This window comes from Typopeltis vanoorti, chromosome 11 (assembly GCF_054136105.1).
Source record: "Typopeltis vanoorti isolate ZY-2024b chromosome 11, IOZ_Tvanoo_1.0, whole genome shotgun sequence".
Taxonomy (NCBI): Eukaryota; Metazoa; Arthropoda; class Arachnida; order Uropygi; family Thelyphonidae; genus Typopeltis; species Typopeltis vanoorti.
Window position 1 is genome coordinate 35,155,147 of NC_143559.1, and position 9,020 is coordinate 35,164,166.

Here is a 9,020-nt window from a genome sequence, read left to right on the forward strand (position 1 = left end):
TATCATTAACTTTTGGCTTTTCTATTGGTACGTAAAAATCACGTGCTAATGAACTACGTCAGCTTTCTGGCCTGACAGTTGTTTGTAACTATTGGTTCTTCATTGTATATCCTGATTAATATGCTACATTCCGATTTTTATAAAATTGCATAGAGAATTAATATCTTTAATTAAAAAACATCAAAATATTTATAAAAATATTCCATATAATAAGTTTTTAAATTAAATTGTTTTAACAGTTTATTTTTATTATTATTTAATAATATACATCATTTAAAATTCTACTTGAAGAAAATATAAAAGGAAAATAAAAATTCAGGTCACTTATTCAGGTCAAAAAAAAGGTTATTTATTATTACTTTTCAGCCTTTTTGGCGAAGATCAAATATATAAAATGTAATAATAAAATAATAAAATATGTGTTCTTATCAGGTTAATATCTGATATGGGCTTCATCGAAGTTCAAAATATTAAACTGATTTTTGGAAAGCAGCGAAGAGCTCGGGCCTTGCTCCACCTTTGCAACAAGTTCTGGTATTGTCGTGGTTACAGAGTCAGCTCACTCTCCTTAAGAGGGAATAAATAATCCAAAGTATACTTATTTTCTTTGATTTGATATCAGGGAAGTTGTGGGAACTACACGTTCCCACAACGTCCCTGATATCAGAGTTGTGGGAACGTGTAGTTATGACTGTATAGCTGAGACCTAGAAGAGAGGCGATCGAGATGCGTTTACTTCGACAGAACGTTGTCGACTGACTGATACTCTTTCGTAAAAATTAACTCTGGTGAAAAAAAAAAAAAAAGGAAACTAATATCAAGGTTTAAATAAAAGATCTTTGATGCCTTTTCCAAAGTCAGATCATCTTTAAACCTATAACGAAATTTCCGGATCCAGGAAAAGAAAAAAAAAAAAAAGACAGTTCAGGAAACACGTACATTTTAAGGAGATGTAAGTGTAAAGAAACTAAACAATAAATTTTGTACCATTCTCACGGTTTTGCGTGATTAAATAAATGTGTGTTTGTTTATTAAGTGCTACTTCGGTGTAGACTTCAAGAACATATTTTCGTGACTCTAAAAGCCAATGAGAATAACGACGACCCTTCAGGAATCAAATAGGTCGAAGAAGTGGGAATCGATAATTGTCCGGACACTTGAGTAATTTACAGTTGACAACAGCAGGCGAACTCTAATATGGGGTATGTATGTCCACCTTTGGTTTTGATCACCTCCTGCACCCTCTGAGGGAGGCTTTCCACCAATGTGCGTCAGACATCAGGTGGAATTAGTCTGCATTCCTCCATCAAAGCAGCACCGAGTTCAGCGACAGATCGAGGACGTGATGCTCCGGATCTCGGTTACCGCTCTAATTTATCCCACAAGTGTTTGATGGGATTGAGGTCAGGACTCTGCGCACGCCGAGGCATCGTTTAACGCCCATCTCTTCATACCATTCCATAACAGCTGCAGCTTCGTGGCATGAGGCATTGCCGTCTTGATAGTAACACGGGTCCCTTCCATAAAACCTCCACAGCGTAGGCAGCACCTGATTATCCAGAATATCAAGGTATTGAGCTGCCTTCATGGAACCATGCACAACGCCCAGTGGTCTCACTCAAAACCAGCTGAATACACCCCACACCATTGCTCCTCCACTACCAAACTTTACCGTGGATACAGCACGCCGTTGTAACTTCGCCAGGCTGCCTGCCAACAGACTGGAAATGATGAACCTTGATTCATCGCTCCAGAGTACCGTTTCCCACTGGTCAATTGTCCAGTTCACACGCTCTTTGCACCAGGCCAGACAAGCAGCCGTGTTCGTTGTTGTGATGTTCGGCTTGTGTGCCCGCTGCTTTTCCGTGGAAATCCAAGTGTTACTGGCACTCAGGAACTCATCGCGGATGGTCTCTGCCTATTGTAGCCGATTTTGCTTGCTACCGTTTCAACACCCCTCTGTCCCTGTCAGTCATTTTCGGCCGCCGTCCTGGGTGTTTTCCTGCACTAGGGATGACGGAATATTTCCATTTATGACGATCTCGTGTCTTGCTTATTACCGACTAAGTGGCTTAAAATTTAGGCTTATCCCCAGTATTATCACAGAAAAAGACTGACGGAGTAATGGAATAGGTAACAACGCTAAGTAAGGCGGAAAAGTTAATAGGTCACGGATAAGATGAAAGAAAGTCGTCCACTATTGAGCAGGGTTTTTTTCTTTCTTTCTTTCAAATGTTAAAACATTTGAATGCAATTAGTAGAACTAAACGTGACGATCAAAAATACTAGGCTATGATAACTTATTAAATTTATTTTTTCATTTATGGTAATCACTCATAGTCAACGATATTCGCATGCAGTAGTAAGATCTTAAAAAAGAACCGGTTAACTTCTGATTCGAAAATTACAAGAGAGTGCGAGGCTGTGCAGCCATCAACACTGTACTTGCATGCTAAAACGAACAAACACAATCAGCGACGGACAGTTGTTCTTTCATAACACGGACTATTACACAAACTTTATGTCAAACTGCTGATCAAATTGTCTTCTCGTATTCAAGCTGACTTCTGTATTATTATGATTATTTTGTCCAAACGATTGCATTGAACTTACACCCAAAGAACGGCACTCAGTCTAGTCAAAACATTATGACTACCGTAAAAATATTTGGAGGATCCCCCCCTCCATTACTTCTAGAACTTCCGCTAAGCGGTATGGCAAGGACTTTATAAGACCTTTCAACATTGCAGGAAATATGATGTACGATGTCGTAGATTTACGGGTGGAGGATTGTAACACGTGATCTTTCGATCCACTTAATTCCAGAAATGTTCTATGGGATTCCCATCTAGCTAATTTCTCAATCAGGATAACAGCCGGAAGTCGCTGTTGTATTCGGTGAACCTCTTTCGAATGATGTTAACAAAAGTGACACAGCGCTTCCTGCTGGGACATCCCTTTGCTATTTGGGGAGACAATCACAACCACGACTGATACATATTTTGCAGCACTCATAGCATGGTCTACTGGTATCAGAGCTCCAAGAGATTCCTAGGGAAAAACATCCCCCCCCAATGTTATAATACTGCTGTCCCCCGTTTCTGCTGTGAGATGGGGATGATTCTTCTCCCCAAGTTTCGCCTAACCTAACCTACTGTCCACATGGCATAGCTGGAAACGGGATTCAAAAACGCAACTTTTTGAAGCCTTTGGTAGTCCAGTGACGTCTTTCAAATGCTAACTACAGACGTGAGGCTACGATTATGCGTAAGCATGGGAACCTTACCGTATGAGACCAGCTAACTCACCTTTAGTCGAAAAGACCAAATAAACGTTCCTCATGTCACTGACGGGAATCGAACCCAGGTCTTTCCGACCAAAGGCTTAATATCTACTTCCTTTTTATTACCAAGATTTGAACGTTAAAAAGGATTTCACATACCCCTTTAGAACACGGCTAATGTTCATCTTGTATTTAAACACCAGTGAGGTTTTACGTAACATATCCACAGTAATCGATTTTGGTAAAACGTAAACGTTCCGTGGATTTATTTTAGAAGTAATTATTTTGTTAAAATCATGCTTGTTCAGTTCATTTCAGGCCTCCATCAAGTGGTCTCACACCGGGCGATGAAAGTCATCTCCTCCCACCTAAACACAATCATCCATGCCATGCTCATGGTGGTATTCGAAATCGTAGCCTGTTGGTTGAAGAGCGGATACGCTAACACCTGGCTAACAAATTGATATTTGGGAAACACACTCTACGATGTAGTTTGCATATCAGTTCAAGCATCAAGTTAGCACTTTTACACTGGAATCGTTCGGTGTGTGACATAACATGTACTTGAGTCTAATCGAAAGACGTGCACATGTGTCCCGTTATGAGAAAACAGATTTTAAAAAGTTACCTCCACGTGTTTTGTAATAAAAGTGTCAATTACTGCATCAGGTCGTAGTGGACTGTTTAAAGAATTCGACGAAGGAAGAAGAGTTGGGGGGGGGGGAAATTACACTGCGAAGAAAGCAGCCCCCCCAGTCTGTTTAATCGCATAACTGAACATGTTAGATCGTAGGTAAAAAGTAGATACATGTGTGGCGCGCGCTTCTAAACTTCTCCTTGGTGGCTGTAATCGTTTTACAGAAAAAAAAAAGTATTGATTACCCAACACTTTTATTTTAAACGATCTTACTAAACTAACAAGAAAGTCTGCTATCCAAAAATACATTTTTTTTTTTGTTTCCTTATTTAGAGCGAGGACGAGACAGTTGATTATTCAAGTTGAGACTTTACCAGTGTCTGCTGAGGGAGACAGACAGGTATCGATCGTGCTAATCATCAGCCCCAGGTTTAGTCAAGTGAGGAATTTCTTGCAATATTCTCCTCCCCCCCCCCTTTGATCGATGTGTTTATCCTATTTAAATTGGCAATGAAAAGTCAGTAAGATAGTCATTCTTTAGACATTTCCACAATACAAAACAATTTTACGTCACTAACTAAGTAACTACAAAGCATGAAATGGCGCAAAAGCAAGAAAGAAAAGAAAATCGAAATAACAAAAAAATTCTTTGTTCCGATTCAACTTTTTTTTTTTTTTTGGTTACAAGAAATATCCCCCTTCCCCGCTATTAAGCTGCATAGAAATTGCTGGAAACATTGCTACACGTTAAACAAAGCACAACTGTCCACTTAGTTACGTCATAGCAAAATTGTTAAACAATGCGAGAAAATTTTTTTTTTTTTTTTTTAAATTGCCGTTTCATTGTAGTCCGAAACAAGTTGATATGGTAGTTAATGTCGTATGTTAGTGAACGTATCATGAATTTTAAATTTTTGATGTATTGCTCCAAATTTTAGTAATAGTAATGCATAATATAAAAAATACGTAAGTGTTCTAATTATACCGTGCTAAGAAACGATAAATTATATGACCTTGTAGTTTCTCATAGGACAAGAACTTTTACTATCACCCAGCAGGTGGCGTATAGATCGTATGTCAACTACAGACCGCTTTCTCATATGTTTAAATTTTTTTGGGAGGAAAGAAATAACAAAAAGATAAAAGAAAAATATATAAAATACCTGCAAAGCCAAATGAGTATTTGATGGAAAAACTCTGCTGCTTCGGCTACAATTTGCATTCCATTTTATGCTGTTCAGAATAAAACTAATTTATTCTTTCGTTTTATGGCAGACTTTAAGGAGATCTCTATTACTTTATCTGATCTCATTAAACTTGTAGTAATCAGCTGTTCGTTTTCCTTCTACGCTTCTCCCCCCCCGAAAGGAGTTAATAATATAAGGATTAGAACACTCGCTAATATGAAGAATAAGGAAAATGGAGTGATTAAAAGAAACGGCACATAATAGCTGTAAAGGTGTATTTGCATATTAAAAACAAAGAGGAAAGTGCTTCTGAATTAGTAAAAAAAGAATTGTTAGGTGATGGAGTAAGAAGGTGGTGCACGTAGCCAAGATTACACTGAAGAATAATTGAGGTAGAAACGAAAGATGTAAGAAAGGACTTGAATTATAGGGTTTAAAGGGAGAAAATAGAGAAGAACTGGAATTTAAAAAAAAAAAAAAACTAATTAGTGAGAAAGAGTGAATAGGTGTGTGAGAATTTGATAGAGATGGCGGTATTGATTGGCTTGCTAGAAGGTACATAAATTCTCCGTAACTGCGGACGTCTGACGATAGATGATAGAAAACCGATTATTTGGGAAAGCAACTTTTCACCTCGTCGATTGTTTGTTCCGCCGTGTGCATGACCCTTGTATTCCGCAGTGCGAAGTGCAGTGAAATAAGTCGCATTCACATTAGCCTAGATTGCTATTTATAGTGCGCCAACACGTGGGATTGGAACCAGGAATAGAACGACGATGGAATGAGTGGAGAAGGAACGCTTCTGACTCACAAGACGGAACACTGTCCCGGCTCTCTAAATATTAGTCAACGCGGGATGTAAGGAAGGAGGTGATCGTGGCGTTGACTAATACTTCCGATATTGGATGCTCCCAGCATACCTTTGGCGTAACATCATGGGACAACCCTTGATCTCGTCACATCAAATCACTTTGGACATTGTCTAAAAAGAACACATGTTGAGTAGGATGGGATGGCGAAGAAGAGAAAGAATGGATCGATTCGAAAAATGGTATCGCAGTTAACAAGATCTAAGCTATTTATCAGAAAATTTTATAGTCAAGTCGTTCATAACCCTGAGCTCAAGCTCGAAGTGAAAGCAAAACGCTCCGAATCTATTTCAACAAACAAATTAAGTGAATTGTTTCATGCTGAAGCAATGGATTTTTATTATATGACGTTGCTATGGAGTGTCTCGTGGGAAGATGAATTTTGGTTATTCCTCAGCAGGTGGCATATAGATCGTATATGCTATATTAGCGTGAAATTTCAGTCTCATTTCGTTGGCATAGGAACCCATGCTTACAAATAAAAGGCTGGTAGAATGTTGAACAAAAATTAAGCTTTAATTTTAATCATTTGGGAATGGATTTGTAAATTATACTTTTTTAAGAACATTCGAGTTCTCTAATTTCTAATGTAAGATAAGATCTAAGAGAAGATCACGATAAAAGAAACAAATGTGACGAAACATTTGAAAGTAATTTCAGAAAATCAATCAAATTTTAATTCTTACGATATATATAAAAGTTATAGATGTGTTTGGTATTTTTAAAATTTTATGAAAACGTTTTAATTATTTTAAATTTAAATTAATACTGTATTAAATATATTATAAATTTTAAATGATTTAAAAAAATAAATGAATTATTTTTACTTAGAGAGAAATAAAGTATATTTTTCAACTGTGTAAAAAAGTACATGTATGACGACATATCTGAAACTCGCAGATGAAACAATTTTTTTAAAAAATAAATAACGGAGAGTCAGGTTAATGTGTTGGAAAGGAGAAATTATTTGCTTCGGGGAAAAGAAATATCCTCAAGCATATCCTATTCAACACTGAAGATAACTCTCGTGATTGTTTCTGTTCCTAATATTAAACTTTGAGCAGTTTCATTTTCATCCAATTGTTATAGTTTCGAAGCCCTAAATGCGCTCGATATATTTCATTATCCTTTGTTGAGAAAACAACGAATCTCTTTTACGCAAGTGCAACGTCATCACGTGCCAGCACGCTCACTACTGTCAGCGCACAATTTACGCTTCAACATTTGGGAACTTAATTCTGTGCATAGTTATTACACACCAAAACGTGTTATTGGTTTGTGGCGTGACGCAATAGTTTGACAAGGAATAAACACCCTTACGTCAAGCGTGCATCTGATGCCGCGACTATCAACACAAGGAAAGTAACTTAGCGTGTGACGTCATGTGTAATACGTGATTGAAGCTTAATCAGAACTCGCAGCGTTGAAACAATTCTTCGGAAAACGGGTGAAATGTCAAACTAACAGGAGAAGGAAGGAGGGGAACCAACTTAAGCCTTTCACAGTAACAGATGAGTTGTATACTGGACTTGCCAACTTCATGGACTTAGCAAAGTTATGTCTCGGAACACTTGAGACCAGCTTGTGGCACGGAACTATTGATTGTGGCAATCATTGACTTGTTAAAGTCCATATAATCTGGGGTTATGGTTGGATTTAGTTTGTGCATGCAAACATGTCAGCGGAAGCACAGAAGGCGATATACACGTGTGCTAAGATGACAGATATTTGATCTTTAAAAAAACATCGATTTTTTTTTTCTTTGTTGAAGACTCTCGAAGTAAGAAATAACTTGCTGATTTTAAGAAATTGTCGTTGACATCGGAGGGAGCAAAGAATGGCAGAAAAAAAAGGGACCCAGTGTCGTCTTCTGAATTTCATTATCATACCACGTATTGAACTATATTTAGAATTGTTGTTCGAGGGTATGCCTTTAGGGGTGTTGAGCCGAAGATTGTCTAAACAGCATCGCGTCTCCAAGAGGAATGCGTCAAGGAGAGAAATCTTGAGGGGGGGAGTTCTTATATTTATTGGGGGGGGGGAAACGGGGACTAAGTTAACCTTCACCCCTAGAACTCATTTTTTTTTTCTTTTTTCTGTTATGACTCTCCGCTGTTTCCTGTACTTAAGTCTATTGATAAAGTTGCCAAAATGCAAGTGCTGTTTACAGGAAATGACGTCACTGTAAACCAATACGTGTTCTCTTTATCTTTGCTTCAGCTGCTTTCTCGCAAACTTGCCAGGGACGCGTATTTGATCGTGTGTCGCTCTCTAAAATGTACTTAGTCAGGATGTTTAGCCTTTTTCATTTCCTCTTGACGCTGTTGCAAGATCTTGGATTTATGTGTGAAAAGGAAATTGATCTCAAATTGATAATAGCCACAGATAGGAGCATTTAGAACAGTTCCCCCCTCGTTCTGGTTTACGATGATTTGTGTTTTTAGAGAAGCCAGTCGATGCCCTCAATTTTTTTTTTTTTTTTCTTTCGTAGCGATGCTATCCGATTCAACTTTCTTAATGTTCGCCAAGATCTATCAAATAAGACATCTTTTCAACTATCGAAAATGCGTTCGGTAAATGTATATTTCCTCACTTTCCCCCGGAAATTTGACAGATATACCGGAACGTTTCTTTAGGTCCCTTTCTTTTCATTAATATAATTTTTATAAACTATTACAAGTATTTTGTGTATCTAAAATGTATTGATTCATACAGTAAAATAAACAAATTAATAAAATTTATTAATACAATTTAGGCCTACTTTCGTATTAAGATATACAAAGAAGATATAATTCTATAATAAAATAATTAATAACATAACAAATTCGCTTGCTATTTACATAATTTAAACATAGCAGAATAGTAACATTCGGAACTCCCACCCGCCGCTGTTTACGATAAAAGTCTTAATTTATGATTACTTGTAATTGTTTCAATTAATTGTTGGAGTGTTTTAATTATTTGTATTTTTAATCCTAAATATATTGTATGTAAATTGGAAAATTAATTTCTATATTTTGATAAATGATGGGTTGGATAGACAC

General features: G+C 37.3%; 1 pseudogene; it reads left to right on the forward strand.

Annotated features, from left to right (window-relative positions):
* The first annotated feature begins 354 nt into the window (after nt 1–354).
* Nucleotides 355–568, forward strand: LOC150101434 (U2 spliceosomal RNA; annotated as a pseudogene).
* The last annotated feature ends 8,452 nt before the right edge of the window (nt 569–9,020 follow it).